The 17,502-nt window shown below is 51.7% G+C and overlaps 1 protein-coding gene across 1 annotated transcript in view; it reads right to left on the reverse strand.

Annotated features, from left to right (window-relative positions):
- Window positions 1-17,502, reverse strand: part of LOC127567263 (guanylate-binding protein 1-like) — a 226,480-nt gene that overhangs the window by 118,741 nt on the left and 90,237 nt on the right. The gene's annotated exons all lie outside the window — the stretch shown is intronic.

Genomic DNA, 17,502 nt, shown 5'->3' on the forward strand with positions numbered 1-17,502 from the left:
CGCAGCCCACGGACCCTCTCCCCCGTCACCGACTCTCCACCAACTCTGTTCTCCTGCCTCGTCTCCGGAACCTTCGACGCCTTCACTAATTCAGATACCTCGACCTCAGCTTTAGACACACCCAATGACGTGGCATCCACAGCCGTCTGTGGCGACGAATCCCACGGATTCACAGCCCTCTTCTGTCTGAAGAAATTCCTCCTCGTCTCAATTCTAAAGGGACGTCCTTCTATTCTGAGGCAACGCCCTCTGGTCCCGGACTCTCCCACCGCTGGGAACACCGTCTCCACGGCCGCTCCATCCGAGGCTTTCAATATTCCGGAGGTTTCAGTGACATCCCCCCTCATCCTTCTAAACGACAACGAGTTCAGGCCCAGAGACGTCAAACACTCCCCGTCGGTAACCCTTTCACCCCCGGGTTCGTTCTACTGAACCTCCTCTGGACCCTCTCCAGCGCCGCCACATCCTTCCGTAGATACTGGGCCCAGAACTGCCCACAACTCTCCAAATGTGGTCTGGCCGAGGCCTTGTAAAGTCTCTGCGTCTGCCGTTTCTCTGCCCACATCTGCAACCGATCCATATGGTGCCGTATCCCCCTTGTGTCATCCACGGACCTGCAGACCCACCGTTCCGCATACTCGTCCAAGTCCCATTCCACCAAGAGCGGAGGACCCAACACGGATCTCTCTGGAACACCATTGGGTACGCACCCCCTCCCCGGAAAACACCCCATTACCCTCCTCTGGGCAAGCCGATTCTGAATCCAGACGACCAGGTCACCACGGATTCCATGCATTGCAATCTTCCTCATCAGCCCCCCATGAGGTAGGGTGGGGGGTCCTTGTCACAACACCCCTTACTGACGTCAACGTCGACAACATCCATTCACCAATCACCTTCGCCGACTCCTGAAAAAGAAAAGCAATCAATTTTGTACGCTGTGATCTGTCCTGCCGCACCCCCCCCCTCCCCCGAAATAAAGGCAAGCTGACCGTCCCTAATTAGCCCATGTCTTTCCGAATGCGAGTAAATCCTATCCCAAAGAATCTTCTCCAATGGCATGCCTTCCCACTGACTGGAGTCTCGCCGGTCTCAAATTTCCTGAAATTGTCCCTATTTCCCTTCTTGAACATCGGAACATTTCCCCCGACCCCAAGGACCTCTCCTGTCGTTGAAGAGGACACGTAGACCAGTTACAAATGTGGGCAGAGAAATGGCAGATGGATAAGTGTGAGGTGTTGCACCTTGCTGGGTCTAATGTCAAGAGGCAGTGCACTCTAGGGCAAAAGCCTTAGTGTTGAAGAGCAGAGAGCTTGGGGTGCAAGTCCGTGGCTCATTGGAAGTGGGTACATAGGTAGACAGAGTGGTTGAGAAGGCTTACGAAAAGCTTCCTTTCTTTGATCGGGGTATTGAGTACAGAAGTCAGGAAGTTATGATGCATCTCTATCGAACTCAGGTTAGTCCGCATTTTTGAGTATTGCGTGCAATTCTGGTCACACTATAGGAAGGATGTCGTGGTTTTAGGGAGGGTGCAGAGGAGGTTAACTGGGAAGCTGCCTGGATTAGAGGGCATGTGCTATCAGGAGAGGCTGGACAACCTTGGGCTCTTCTCTCTGGAGCGGCGGAGGCTGAGGGATGATCTGTTGGAAGTGTGTAAGATGATGAGGGGCATAGATAGGGTGGACAAACAATATCTTTTTCCCCATTGTTGAGCGATCCAATAACAGAGGGCATGCACTTAGGTTCAGTACAGTTGTGAGGGGTACGTTTTTGACTGATAGAGTGGTGGATGCCTGGAATGTGTTGCCTGATAGGGTGGTGGAAACACATTCATTGGGGGCTTTTAAAAGGGGCTTGGTTTGTCACCCCTCTCTATACATTGATTGGCCGAATTAATTCTATTAAAATGAATATTTTACCTCAATTTATAGTCCTATTTCAGGCTTGACCTGTTTTTATTCCTAAATCCTTTTCTGACTCTCTTGACTCAATTCTATCTTCTTACATATGGAAAAACAGCCATCCAGATTAAATAAAGCTTACCTTCAGAAGGCTAAAAAGAATTGAGGTTTAGCCTTACCTAATTTTAGGTTCTATTACTGGCCAGTCAAAATACGAAATCTGATATTTTGGCTTACATAAGGCCTGTCCAGTATGGGTTTCTTTGGAAGTGAAGAGCCAGGGACAGAAAATAATGGACATTTTTCTTTAACAGAGAGTTAAATGAACTAACAGATAATTTAGTAGTTTATCGTGCTTTGAGGATATGGTGACAATTTAGAAAATATTTTGGCTTATCGAGATTTTCTTTGTGCAGTCCCATTTTTTCTAATTGTTTTTTTCAAACCTTCTATGACTGATGTAGTTTTTAAAGAGTGGGAGAAATCGGGTATTACGTGTTTAAAGGATCTGTTTGTTGGAGGAAATCTTACTTCGTTTGAACAATAGTTAACCAAATGTAGTTTACCAAAAACTCATTATTCCGATATTTACAAGTTAGAGACTTTCTCCGATTTCAACTACACTCTTTTCCGATGAGTCCTGAAATAAACTTACGAGATGTAATTTTTAATTTGAAGCCTTTCTATGATGGCTCAATATCTAATATTTATGACAGGTTATTAGGAATGAGCAAGGCTCCTTTAGATAAAATTTAAAAATGTTTGGGAACAAGCCTTGCAGATTTCAATCTCTGAGGGAACTTGGAATGAAATTTTTAAACTGGTCAATACTTCATCATTATGCGCCTGTCACTCTCTCCTTCAATTTAAATTGGTCCATAGAGCTCACTTGTCGAAAGGCAAGCTATCCCGTTTTTATTTGGATATATCTCCTTATTGTGATAAATGCAATAACGGAGAGGCTTCTTTAATTCGTATGTTTTGGACATGTCAGAGTCTTTAAAATATTGGACAGACATATTTCAAACTTTTTCTGTGCTCTTTAAAATAAATCTTAAACTTAATCCTTTGACTGCATTAGTTGGGATTGTAGGAAAAAAGAAGATATAACTTTGGAGACTGCTGATCTGCACAATCTGGCTTTTATTTCTCTTATAGCCAGGAGGGCTGTGTTCTTTAAATGGAAGGAAGTTACTCCGCCTGCTCATGCTTAATGGTGACGGGATGTTATGTCGTACCTAAAATTAGAGAAGATCCGCTGTTCAATTTCTGAATCTAACTTAGACTTTCAAACGCTGTGGGGACCTTTTTTGAACTATTTTCACAACCTTGATCTGATGGCTAAAGTACAGATTGGCTGATATCGACATGTGTCAAGTGCTTTTCCCTGGCCTTTTTTTAAATTAAACAGCTCCGGTCTTGGTAGTGGGTTTAGAGATTCATTTTAATGATAAAATTATTCCAAATTATTCGTTATTAATTAATTATTACGAGTGATTATTAATGTAGAGTATTGTGACATCAAGTGTGATTTAACGCAATGCATTTTGTAGTTTTTCTTCTTCTTGATTCATGTACTCTGTATTTTCTTTGCGGAATTAATAAAGATATTGTAAAAGAGCAGACGTAAGTTTTTTACTGAGAGAATGCGTTGCCTGACAGGATGGTGGAGGCACATTCATTGGGGGCTTGGATGAGAGGAAAATGGAGGGATGTGGGCATTCTGCAGGTAGGAGGCATTAGCTATGTGGGCACAACATTGTGGGCCGAAGGGCCTGTTCCGTGCTGTTCTATGGGACCTTTGTCAAAGCCGCAGCCATCTCGTCCCTCACCTCTCTCAATAACCAGGGGACCAGGGTACGGGTTAGGAAGTTGTGGGCCTGCTATGTTGGCTCCGGAAGCGTGGCGACACTTGCGGGCTGCCCCCAGAACACTCAACGCAAAAGGATGCATTTCACTGTGTGTTTCAATGTACGTGTGACTAATAAAGAAATCCTATCTTCATGCGTTCACCGACCGTTCAGGAATCTGATGGGGGAAGGGAAGAAGCTGTTCCTGAATAGTTGAGTGTTGTGTCTTCAGGCTCCTGTACCTCCTCCCCAACGGTAGTAACGAGAAGATGGCATGTCCTGGGATGGTGAGGGTCCGTAGCGATGGATGCCGCCTACCTGAGGTACCGCCTCTTGAAGATAAGATTTCTTTATTAGTCACATGTACATCGAAACACACAGAAAACGCATCTTTTGCGTAGAAGTCCCCACACCACCAGGCTCAGGGACATCGACTTCCCTTCAACCGGTCACCCCCTCAGTGTAGCAACAGTAGCACCGCTTGGCTCCACAGTGGACTTCGTAATTTTCTGTGTTCTTTCTCGTTACTACCATCAGGAAGGAGGTAGAGGAGCCCGAAGACCCACACTCAACCTCCCATTCCCCTCCCACGTCCCATTCCCTCCCACATCCCATTTCCCCTCCACCATCCCATTTCCCCCGCCCACCCCTGTCTCAGCCCCGCAGCCTGCCTCGGGCACCCGCTTCCGCGGATGCCGCAGGCTATTGGTCGGCCGAGCCGTCAATGCTATCGCTGCACCAGTAGCGGAACAGACATAAACAAGTTCCCGCCCCCACCTATTCCGACGCCTCCGCCCCGCTATTGGTGAAACAAAATCATTGACAGTTCTGCGCACCAATGGGCGAGCTCCGGGCTGCTCCCGTCAGCTCCGCCCCTACCATTCCCTCCTGTCTCCTCCGTCGTCACCATCGCCTGAGCCGGGCGGCGGAGGTGTGATATCAGGCGGGCGATGCCGAGGGAGGGGGCGGTGCGAAGATTGGTGAGAACGACGGGGAGGCGCCCCAATGGGTGACCTGCAAAGGCGGGACTATCGGTCCGGGATCCGCCCCCTCCTCTGGTCCTCCCGCCAATGGGAGTCTCCCTTCGTTCCACAGGGGCTGGAGGCAGCCTGCGAGCCCATGAGTGACAGGAGGCGGGGCCATCGGACTGGGTGACGACACCATCTCTGCGTCTCCACCCTCCTCGGCCCCGGAGTCATCGGTTCGATCCCCACTCCCGCCTGACACCGAATCCCCACCGAAAAGCAGATCTAAACGTGATAATTCTGATTTAAATCAAATGTGATTGTTGAATTCGACATAAAATTAAATTCCATCCACTAAAACCTTCTCCGAGCCTCGCTTAAAGGGTGCATTCAATACACAAATCACTTTTAGTTCCCGCAGGATCAGACCATTCGGCCCCTCTGGACTGTCCACCGTTTGATGGGACGATCGTTGACCTCAGCTGCCCGCTCCCCGTGCCCAATACCCTGGCTGTTCCCATGGACATGTTTGGGTGGTTGAACCATTGGTACCCAAACCCCAGCCAGGCCGATTGATGTTGGTGCTCCACGCCCACCCAAGGCCTGGTGATCGTCAACTGGGCTTCAGGGTGTGAATCCTGGGGCTCCCACCCATTGTAGTACAAAGTTAGGTGTTACTGGTGAATGTTGCGTCTCTGATGCTGTGTGCCTGTGGTGCTGCTGCAAGTAATATTTTCATTGCACCTGTGCACACGTGGATTTGTGCATCTAACGGTTCATTATTGTCATTTATACAGTGAGAAAATTGTCTTGCATACCGTCCGTACAGATCAATTCATTGCACGGTGCATCGAGGTAGTACAGGGTAAAAACAACAACAGAATACAGAGTGAAGTGTCACAGCTACAGGGCAGTGCAGGTAAACAATAAGGTGCAAGGTCACAACGATATAGATCGTCAGATCAAGAGTCTGTCTCATCGTATAAGATAGTCTTATCACCATGGGATAGAAGCTGTCCTTGAGCTTGGTGGTGTGTGCCCTCAGGCTCCTGTATCTTCACCCTGATGCGAGAGGGGAGAAGAAAGAATGATCAAGGGTGGGTGGGGTCTTTGATTATGCCGGCTGCTTCAACGAGGCAGCGGAAGTGTAGACGGAGTCGGCGGACGGGAGGCTGGTTTCCGTGACGCGCTGGGCTGTATCCACAACTCTCTGCGGTTTCTTGCTGTCCCGGGGCAGAGTAGTTGCCGTCCTAAGTCGGGATGCATCAGGATAGGATGCTTTCTGTGTTGCATCAATAGAAGTCGTTGAGTGTCAAAGGGGACGTGCCAAATTTCTTCAGCCTCCTGAGGAACCAGAGGCGCTGGTGAGCTTTTTTGGCCCTGGCGTCTACGTGGTTGGACGCGGACAGGCTGTTGGTAAATGTCCATTCCCAACTTGAAGCTCTCAACCCTCTTGACCTCAGCACCGTTGACGTAGACAGGATCGTGTACATCGCCCCCTTTCCTGAAGTCAATAACCAGCTCTTCTGTTCTGCTGACATTGAAGGAAAGGTTGTTGTCACCAAGCTCTCTATCTCCTCCCTGTACTCCTGTGCATAGAACAATAAAATCACCTTGCAAGAGTTCTTCAACATCTCTGTCAGTCAATGAGGGTTGACGTTGTCCCGATCGCGGTCTGGGACGGCGATTCCAACACGTGGGAACGGGAAGAGCTGCGGAGAGCAGAGGGGGACTCTGCCTTGATGCATCACGGGGACACCCCTCCTCCCCCACCCGTCGGGTGTATCTACAGGAGGGGCTGCCTCGAGAAGGCAACGTCCGGTGTCGAAGGACCCCCAGAGTCTGGGCCGTGTTGTTTTCCCGCAGCTCCCGTCGGGCAGGAGGTACAGAAGTCTGAAGTTCCCACACCCCCAGGTTCAGGGAGCGACGTCCCTTCAACCGTTCTGTTCTCGAACCGACCGGCGCGACCCTGATCACACAGGGGCCGCTTGTCTCCACAGTGGACTTCGTATTTTCTGTGTCCTTTCTCTTTACTACCGTCTGGGAGGGGGTACAGGAACCTGAAGACCCACACTCAATGATTCAGGAACAGCTTCTTCCCCTCCGCCGTCAGATTCCTGAACGGACCCAGGAACACTGTCTCATTGTTCCTCGTCTGCACTGTTCATTTATTTTTGTAATTTGGAGTAATTATTTGGGGGGGGGGGGGGTTGCTGATAAGAGTTATGGTAGAATAAGTGGGGGGAATAAGAGGTGTGGGGGATTGTGGGAAATAAGTGGGGGGATTAAGTGGGGGAAATAAATATGGGGCATATGTCGGGAGAATAAGAGGAACACATAAGTGGGGGGAAATAGTTGGGGAAGGAATAAGTGGGGTAATGGGGACATAAGTGGGGTGTGGTATCGCCGGGTGGAGGGATCACAGGGAGGTGAGATCCCGGGGGGTGAGGTGGTATCGCGCTGGGGTGGAGGGGTTGGCAGGTGATGCTCCAGTTATGAGAGGTTGGACAGGCCGGGGCTGTTCTTCCCACCCTGGAGGGAAGGAGGCTGAGGGGAGGGGGGTCCTCACGGAGGTTTATAAACCCACGAGGGGCGCAGATAAGGTGGGGACGGTCACAGACTCTCCCCCCACCACCCCTGTGGTCGGGAAGTCTAAAACCAGAGGGCACGGGTTTGAGGTGAGGGGGGAAGATTTAAACGGGCAGTTTTTTCACCTGGGGGGGGGGGGTGGAATTGGAACGAAGTGCCGGGGAAGTGGAAGAGACGGGGACAGTCAACAGACGGGGTCCGGGGGTGGGAGAGGCTCGGAAGGAAAGGGGGCGGTCGTGTGGAGATGGGAACCGGCTCGGCTGAGTGTCTGGACGGCACGGACGGGGTGGGCCGAAGGGCCTGTCTCCGATCTGTGGGACTCTTTAACTTTTCAGATAGTTTATGAATGAGGATAAGTCTGGGCCTTGCGGGAAACTACTGGATTGGTGGAGAAGGAGGTTACGACATGATTGACAGGAGCTGTGGCGGGGAGTAGGAGTAGGGGGGAGGAGGAGGGGAAGAGGAGGAGGGGGAACGAGGGTGATTGATGAAGACAGAGCTGTGGATGTTGTCGACGTGGATTTGAGCGAGGCCTTTGACAAGGTCCCTCACGGGAGGCTCACCCAGAATATTAAGATGCATTGGATCCAAGATGAATTGGTAATTTGGATTCAGGAATGGGCTGCCCGTAGAAGACAGAGGGTGGTGGTCGATGGGACGTATTCTGGAGGTCTGTGACCGGGGGAGTCCCGCAGGGATCCGTGCTGGGACCCCCGCTGGCTGTGATGTACAGAAATGACTTGGATGAAGACGTGGATGGGTGGGTCAGTCCACAGACGACACAACGATCGGCGGAGTTGTGGACGGTGTGGAAAGTCGTCAAAGGACACGGCGGATATCGATCGGTTGCGGACACGGGCCCAGAAGCGGCAGATGCAGTTAAATCCGGGCGAGTGTGAGGGGTTGCACTTTAGGAGGTCAGATGTGAAGGGGACAGGGCACCGTTAACGGCAGGATAGAGGTATCCTGGGGTCCGAGTCCACAGTTCCCCTAAAAGTGGACGCACAGGTCGATAAGTGGTAAAGAAGGCATACGGTACGCCTGCCTTTATCAGATCAGTCGGGTTCCTGAGTCCAAGAGTTGGGAAGTAACGTTGCAGCTTTATAAAACTCTGGTCAGGCCGCAGCTGGAGTATTGTGTTTAGTTCTGGCTGCCCCCCCCCCCCCCGCCGTTACAGGAAGGGTGTGGGGGGCTTCGGAGAAGGTGCAGGAGAGGTTTTACAGGGTCGCCGCCTGGATTAGAGGGCGTGAGCTATAAGGAGAGGTCGGACAGACATGGGTTGTTCTCTTCAGAGCGGCGGAGGATGAGGGGAGAGGTTTATGAGATCACGAGAGAAACAGATAGAGCAGACAGCCGGTATCTTTCTCTCCCCTTCTCCAGGGTGGAAATGTCTAATACCAGAGGGCGTGCATTTAAGGTGAGAGGGGGGCAAGTTCAAAGGAAATATGCGGGGCAAGTTTTTTTTACACAAGAAAGCGTAGGGGTGGGGGTGGAGGCAGATACAATAAAGGGGTTTGAGAGGCTCATAGATGGATGTGCAGGGAATGGAGCGGAAGCGAGTAGTTTAGTGAGGTGTTTAATTACTAGTTTAATTAGTCCAGTGGGCCTAATGGCCAGTTCCCGTGCTGTACTGTGCTCTGTTCTGCGTCCAATGAAACCTAAATTCTGATTTCGATAATGAGTTGACCCTCAGTTGTGGGATGGGGAGGGTCCTGGAGAGAGGGAAGGGAGAGTGGGGATTGGGGGGGATTTGAGACTCAACCACTTCCCCGTCTCTCCCTTGCGAGGCCGGCCCTCGTATCCTGAGAGGGTTCCGGACACCCTTCCGCGCGGTGGGAAGCTCCGGAAGGTTGGACCCACAGTCGGCTCGACGGTAGGAAGCAGAGGGTGAGGAAGGAAGGTCGTCTCTCAGAACGGAGGCCCGTGACTGGTGGTGTTCCCCAGGGCTCGGTGTTGGGCCTGTTGCTGTTTGTCATCTAGATCGACGATTTGGACGTGAATGTACACGGTACGGTCAGTGAGTCTGCAGATGGCACTGCAATACGGGGTGTCGTTCTCAGTGAAAGTGGTTATCCGTGTTCACAGGGAGTTCTGGACCAGCTGCATCAGTGGGCCCAGGAGCGGCAGATGGAGTTTAATTCGGATAAATGCGAGTGTTGCATTTTTGTCAAGTAAAACTGAGGTAGAACTTCCTCAGTTACTGGTGGGGAGTGTTGTAGAACAGAGGGATCTTGGAGTTTAAATGCATGGTTCCCTGAAAGTGGAGACACAGGTGGACAGGGGCGGTGAAGAAGGCGTTCGGCACGTTGGCCTTAATCTGTCAGGGCACTGAGTACAGGAGTCGGGTGGTGATGTCGCAGTTGTACAGGACGTCGGTGAGGCCACCCTTGGAGCACCGTGTCCAGTTCTGGTCGCCCTGCTGTGGGAAAGATGCCATTGAGCTGGGAAAGAGCGCAAAGAGAGATTCACGAAGATGTTTCGGAGACTCAAGGGGACTGAGTCACGGAGAGAATTCGGACAGGTTGGGACATTATTCCTTGGAGCATGATGGAGGGACCTTATAGAGGTGTATAAACCCACGAGGGGCATCGATAGGTGAATGCGCACAGTCTTTCCCCTCAGGGTTGGGGAATCAAGAACCGGAGGGCACAGGTTTAAGCTGAGAGGGAAGAGATTTCATAGGATTTTGAGGGGCAACTTTTTTTTTTACACACACAGAGGGTGGTCTGTATGTGGAAAGAACTGCCGGAAGAAGTGGACGAGGTACGTACTTGGACGACATTTGAAAGACACTTGGGACAGGTCCGTAGATGGGAAGGATCTTGGGGGATCAGGAGGCCAAACGCGGGCAAATTCCCCACAGCTCGATCCCAGCAGTCCTGAACATCCCTCCGATTCTGCTTCCTGATCGATGTCCCTCCAACATCCGTAAACTTTGTGGTGATCTGCTGGCCAACTCACTTTGACAAGAATTTGAACTTAAATCACCTCCTCCAGTTCAACCTCCTTGAGACCTCGTCGGCAGCTTACGGTCGTTCCACCATTGACGCTGTAGATGTAGTGAATTTACGTGCTCGCGTAGATCGTCCGGTGGAGTTAAATCTATTCCAACTTCTTTGAATGATGATACAGGTGTCGATGCTCAGGGCGATGATACAGTAATGACGCGGACCTGAATGTTGTAGATGTCGGTGGAAGAACATACCCATACTGTGAACCAAACCCTGAAGGAATTACCCATTGATGCCTGGTCCACTCTGCAGCATCTGCGGGTTCTGGACGTGGGGCAGCTGTGTGAGGTATTGGGATTGGTTTATTATTGTCACTTGTACCGAGGTATAGTGAAAAACGTGTCTTGCATACCGTCCGTACAGGTCAATTCATCAGAGTGCAGTTACATTGAGTTCGTACAGAGTGTATTGAGGTAGTACAGAGTGCATTGAGTTAGTGCAAGGTGCATAGAGGTAGTACAGAGTGCATTCAGTTAGTACAGGGGGCACTGAGGTAGTACAGGTACAAACAGTAACAGAATATAAAGTGTCACATATACAGCGGAAGTGCATTGCAGGTAGACAATGAGGTGCAAGGTCATAACAAGGTAGATCGTGAGGTAAAGAGTCTATCTTATCGTATAAGTTTTATCACCATGGGATAGAAGGTGTCCTTGAGCCTTGTGGTATGTGACCTCAGGCTCCTGTATCTTCCGTCTGATGGGAGAAGGGAGAAGAGAGAATGTCCCGGGGTGGAGTAGGTCTCTGATTATGCCGGCTGTTTCACCAAGGCAGCAAGAGGAATAGACAGAGTCCGCGGAGGGGAGGCTGGTTTCCCTGACGCGCTGTGCTGTATCCACAACTCTCTGTGGTTTCTTGCGGTCCCGGGGCAGAGCAGTTCCCGTCCCATTAGAGAATTCATCAGAATACACTGCTTCACACCAGCCCATTAAAGTTCTACAGATTTCCCAGTGTACGCACACTGCTATTACTAAATTCCACACTTCACACGGTAGGACGGTTTGTGGAACTGGGGATCCAATATCCAAGTTTATCCATGAATACGTCTTATTTCACATCACGATTACGATTATTGCAGTGATATTTATTTGGCGAATTATAACAATTATTTGATTCATTTGTCGGAAAAGAAAAGTTACTCAGCGGTTGTATGTATAGCTGAGCTTACTTCAACAAATCTATTATCTAAACTTTTTGATGAATCTGCCAAACAATCTGCTGGAGGGACTCAGCATGTCGAGCAGCATCTGTTGGGGGGAGGAGGGAGGACTGTCGACGTTTCGGGTTGAGACCTTGCGATGAGGCCAACCCCCACAGACGCTGGTCGACCTGCTGAGTTCCTCCAGCAGATTGTTCGTGGCTCCAGATTCCAGCGTCTGCAGTCTCCTGTGTCTCATGCTGAACGGGCATCTTTTACGTGCACCAGACCTTCAAATTGTTCATCGCTGGGGATCAGATTTACTGCTTGGATAACGTGTGTGATCCGCCGATATCCGTCACAGTGGGGGGAAGCAGCAGCCACAGAGAGAAGAGAAACATAGAACATAGAACAGCACAGAACAGGCCCTTCAGCACACAATGTTGTGCCGACATAGCTAATCCCTCCTACCTACAGAATGCCCAAATCCCTCTATTTTCCTCTTAAAGGCCCCCAGTGAATGTGCCTCCACCACCCTATCAGGCGACGCATTCCAGGCATCCACCGCTCTCTCAGTCAAAAGCTTACCTCTCACGTCTGTTCTGAACCTACCCCCTCTCACCTTAAATGCATGCCGTCTGGTATTGGTTCGCTCAATAATGGGGAAAAGATATTGCTTGTCTACCCTATCCAGGCCCCTCATCACTTTACACACCTCCAACAGATCACCCCTCAGCCTCCGCCGCTATAGAGCCCAAGTTTGTCCAGCCTCTCCTGATAGCACATTCCCTCTAATCCAGGCAGCGTCCTGATAAACATCCTCTGCACCCTCTCCAAAGCCTTCCTGCAGTGAGGTGACCAGAATTGCACGCAATACTCGAAATGGCGGCCGAACCAGAGTTCGACAGAGATGCATCATGACTTCCTGACTCCTGTACTCAATCCCCCGATCAATGAAAGCAAGCGTTCCATAAGCCTTCTTAACCACCCTGTCTACCAGTGTAGCCACTTTCAATGAGTCATAGACTTGCACCCCAAGGTCACTGATGCCTAATAACGAATCAAACTTATTGACTGGTGTGTTTTATCATGAGCTGTATCAAAGTAACAATTGGAGATTCAGTGGGTGAGGGGTGTCAGTGATGGGTGTAAGTGTCCATTGGGCTGTAGGAGGGGATTCGGTGGGTGGGAGGGAGAGTCGGTGAGGGGGAGAGTGTCCATGGGCTGTGGGAGGGTATTCGGTGGGTGGGTGGGGGGAGAGTCGGTGAGGGGGGAGGGTGTCCATGGGCTGTGGGAGGGTATTCGGTGGGTGGGTGGGGGGAGAGTCGGTGAGGGGGGAGGGTGTCCATGGGCTGTGGGAGGAGATTCGGTGGGTGGGGGGAATGGAGGAAATTGCTGATTCCCCTGACACCACCCCCCCCCCCGTGAATGTTGTGGTGGCAGCATCACTGATACTCGGCTGGGGATGGGCTGTGGGAGAGGTGGGGTGGAGGATAATTTGGGGTCCATTTCGGTGATCAGATTGGGAGCTGGGAGGGTGGAAGGGGTCGGGAATGTCTGGGGGTAGGTGCCGTGAACTATTTCAAGATGCTCTTTGACTACTTCCCTGAACTGAAAATCCAGGATCCTATTCCAATCGCCACCGCACCGATAATCGCAACCACCGGCCCACCGGAATATAAACCTACTAAACATCCCAGCAACGCTCCCTCTAGACCAGCGTCCCGGGATTTCTGTTTGGATTCTGAAATCCGATTTTTCTCCTTTTCATACATCCGCTTCAGGTACTCGTACGTCTCCTGAGCACTTTCCGCATCCTCCTCCCTGCCGTCGGACAAGTACTTCTCCACCTCTCTCTCTGTGTGGTCCATGGCTTCCTTCAGCTCCTCCAGGCTGAATTTTTTCCCCTCCTGAAACTTCTCTCCGAGCTGCTCCAGGAGCTCCTTCCTCCTGCGTTCCTCGGCCGCCTTCCTCTACCGCTCCCTCTTCTCCCACTTCATCCTCGAGAACTCCTTTTCTAAAGTTGACCAGAAGGGGACAGAGAACGAGTCGGTTAGTCCCTGGGGAGAGTGGTGAAGGGGCTCACTTACACCACAGTGTGTAACGGGGACATTGCAGAGGGAGCTTCACTCCCTGTTCAACCTGTTATGTTTCCCTCGAGAGGTTAATTAGGTTTTTCTCAGTTCAATCCTTACAAATATGCATGCAGTCAGAAATAACAAATTATGGCAGATCAGCCTTGTCCTCATAGAACTCTCAATGAGTCATTTACATGGAAGACTCTCCCACAAAGGAGAGGTAGTGCAGCAACGTCCAGCTGACCGGGGCGTGGGGCGATAGAGGGTCCGGGCCCATCCTTCGCTCACCGGGGACAGGTAGAGCCTAAGCACGGAGTGACCCTCGATGCCCACGTACTTGGGTCCACACACCGGCCGCCACAGCCACACACTGTGGAGGTCAGATGGTACTTTAGCAACCGGCTGTTGGAGGACAGCCAACTCATTCCGATTATTCTGGGAGAAGGAGAGGGGGAGCGACGGAGCTACCTTTCCTGAAGGCTACGGTGGGACGCGGGAAAGGCTCATGTCCGTCTCTTCCATCAGGTGTACGCGCGGAGCGGGCGTGATTCGACCGAGGAGCTGGAGCCCGTGATAGGGCAGCTTGAGAATTGCTTGCCTGTAGAAGACAGAGGGAGGTTGTTGAAGGGACTTATTTGGGCTGGAGGCCTGTGACTTGTGGTGTTCCACAGGGATCTGTGCTGGGACCCCTGCTGTTTCTGATGGACAAGATTGGTGGAGTCATGAATAGTGTAGATGACTGGCGACGGATACAGCGTGATATAGATCAGCTGCAGATGTGGGCAGAGAAATGGCAGATGGAGTTTAACCCGGATAAATGTGCGGTGTTGAACCTTGGTAGGACTAGCGCCAAGAGGCAGTGCACTCTTAGGGGCAAGAACATTCACAGTGTTGAAGAGCAGAGAGGCCTTGGGGTGTGAGTCCATGGCTCATTGAAAGTGGCGACACAGGTAGACAGGGTGGTTAAGAAGGCTTATGGAATGCTTGGTTTCATTGATACGAATATTGAGTACAGGAGTCAGGAAGTCATGTTGCATCTCCATCAAACTCGGGTTAGGCTGCATTTTGAGTATTGCGTGCAGTTCTGGTCACCTCACTACAGGAAGGATGTCGAGGCTTTAGAGAGGGTGCAGAGGAGGTTTACTAGGATGCTGCCTGGATTAGAGGGCATGTGCTATCAGGAGAGGCTGGACAAACTTGGGCTCTTTTCTCTGGAGCGGCGGAGGCTGAGGGGTGATCTGTTGGAAGCACTGTACACAACACCCCGGTCAATGAGAGCAAGCGTTCCATAAGCCTTCTTAACCACCCTGTCTACCTGTGTAGCCACTTTCAATGAGTCATGAACGTGCACCCAAGGTCACTCGCGTCTAATAACTGGACTTCATTAATCAAAATTATTGTCTGGTGTGTTTTATCATGCGCTATCAAATTGACAATTGAAGATTCAGTGGGTGGGGAGAGTCAGTGACGGGGTAGAGTGTCCGTGGGCTGTGGGAGGTGATTCGGTGGATGGTGGGGGGAGAGTCAGTGACGGGGGAGAGTGTCCGTGGGCTGTGGGAGGGGATTCGGTGGATGGGGCGAGAGTCAGTGACGGGGGAGAGTGTCCGTGGGTTGTGGGAGTGGATTCGGTGGGTGGGGGGAGTGGAGGAAATTGCTGCTCCCACTGACCACCCCCCACCCCCTCTGTGAATGTTATGGTGTCAGCACAACTGATATCTGGCTGGGGATGGGCTGTGGGAGGGATGGGGTGGAGGACACTTGGGGTCCATTTCGGTGAACAGATTGGGAGGGAGGACGGCGGAAGGGGTCGGGTATGTCGTGGGGAGTAGGTGCGGTGAATCATTTCAAGATGCGGCCATCTCTTTGACTACTTCCTTCAACTGAAACTCCAGGATGCTGTCCTAAACACCACCCCACCGAGAATTGCAACGACCGGCCCACCAGAAATCCCACACGCTGTCACACCCGTCATCTCACCCACTATACCGTTCGCCACGGGTTTCGGTTTGGATTTGAATGTGTGATTTTTCTTCTTTACATACTCCTGCTTCAGGTACTTCGCCTCATCCCATTCCACATCCTCAGTTTAGTCCTTGGGCCAGGGTATCGTTGCCTCTGAGTCATTCCTCATTACCAGCATCCTCCAGTTGGTTGCCGGCATCTCCTGCAGGTCGGGTTCCTGCAAAAACTCCTACCCCTCTCCCCCTTCTATCTCCCCCTCCTCCTTCTCTCCCCCTCTCTCCACACACACCCCTCTCTCCTACTCCTCCTCCCAGCCTCTGTCTACCCCACTCTCCCCTTCCCCCTCTCAACCCCTGCCCTTCCCCCTCTCTCTCCCCCCTCTCTCCCTCTCCCTCCCCCCTCTCTCCCTCTCCCTCTGCGCCTGAAGGCCTGAGCAACATCATCGGAGTCATCGTCTACATCTCGGCCAACGCCGACGAGCCCAGCACCAAGCAGGACGAGGACAAGAAGTTCCACTACTCCTATGGCTGGTCCTTCTTCTTCGGGGGGCTCTCCTTCATCATGGCTGAGGCGGTGGGGGTGCTGGCTGTGAACATCTACATCGAGCGCAGCAAGGAAGCACGAAGCACGACCCTGCCGACCAAGACCCCCGCCGCCCTGCTCCACCCCTCCTACCGCTTCCCCTACCACCGCCACTCCCGGGACCACTCCCCGCAGCGGGGCGGACCCCCGGCCCAGACCCCGGCCGCTCCCCTACCCCTCGCCCCCCACCCCCACCCTCCTCCTCCTCCTCCTTCGCCGATATCTCCATGTTCACCCTCTCCCGGCACCCCTCCAAGGGCACCCTTGTCAACCTCCTCAACTGCGAGAGGGAGCAGGGATTCATGCAGCTCCACAACTGCTTCGGAGGCGGAGGAGGCGGCGCGGAGGGAGGCAGAGAGGGGTCGGACACCCAACACCCTCAACAGCAAGACCACCCCCGTCTGAAGGGGGTCTGGGGCTGTGGGCTGGTGGTAGGGAGAAGGTAGCGAACTTCCTCCACCTCTCCGCGTCTCACTGCGGCGGGACGGTGCGGTGGGAGCCTCACCCTGTGTCTGACCCCGGGAGTGTGCGACGGGACGGTGCGGAGCGAGCCTCACCCTATGTGTCTGACCCCGGGAGTGTGTGACGGGACGGTGCGGAGGGAGCCTCACCCTGTGTGTCTGACCCCGGGAGTGTGTGACGGGACGGTGCGGAGGGAGATTCACCCTGTGTGTCTGACCCCGGGAGTGTGTGACGGGACGGCGCGGGGGGAGCCTCATCCTCTGTGTCTGACCCCGGGAGTGTGTGACGGGACGGTGCGGAGGGAGCCTCACCCTGTGTCTGACCCCGGGAGTGTGTGACGGTACGGTGTGGAGGAACATTATCCTGGGCTCCGGGATACTCAGATGATCAATGGCCTGGTCAGTGGATTAGGATTTAAGAAGTGTCTTTGAGAAATAAATATTGGTGGACAGGGTCTTCACAGTTGAACTTGTGTTGTACTTTGGGAGATTAAATGCAACCAAATGAATCACAGCCAACAGGTTTTCACCAGAGATACATCAGAAATGATGCCCTTTAGTTAAATAGAGAGTCTGAAGAACATTGGAATATTTCCTTTGGATCGAGGAAGGTTTAAAGAAAATTTGATGGAGGTGTCTAAAACTGTGAAGGATTCAATACTGTGAATCAAATGAAATTGTCAGACAGCAGAGGATATGGATTGAAAGTAACTAGAAGAAGAACCAAAGAGAAGATGAGGAGAAAATATCATACACTGTGAGTTGTTGAATTCACTGCTGTAAAGTTAATTGAAGTAGATTCAATAATAACTTTTTAAAAGGTTCCTAACAGGCTCCTAACGTGGTTTTCGACAATGGGAAAGAGTAGGGGAGTGAGGATCTGAAAGAGTTGTTATTTTGTGCCACCAGATGGTGCCCAGTAGCTGTGATGTCTTCAAGTTGGTCAAACAGCCAATTGCATTGAA

This window comes from Pristis pectinata, unplaced genomic scaffold, assembly GCF_009764475.1.
Source record: "Pristis pectinata isolate sPriPec2 unplaced genomic scaffold, sPriPec2.1.pri scaffold_66_arrow_ctg1, whole genome shotgun sequence".
NCBI classification, from domain to species: domain Eukaryota; kingdom Metazoa; phylum Chordata; class Chondrichthyes; order Rhinopristiformes; family Pristidae; genus Pristis; species Pristis pectinata.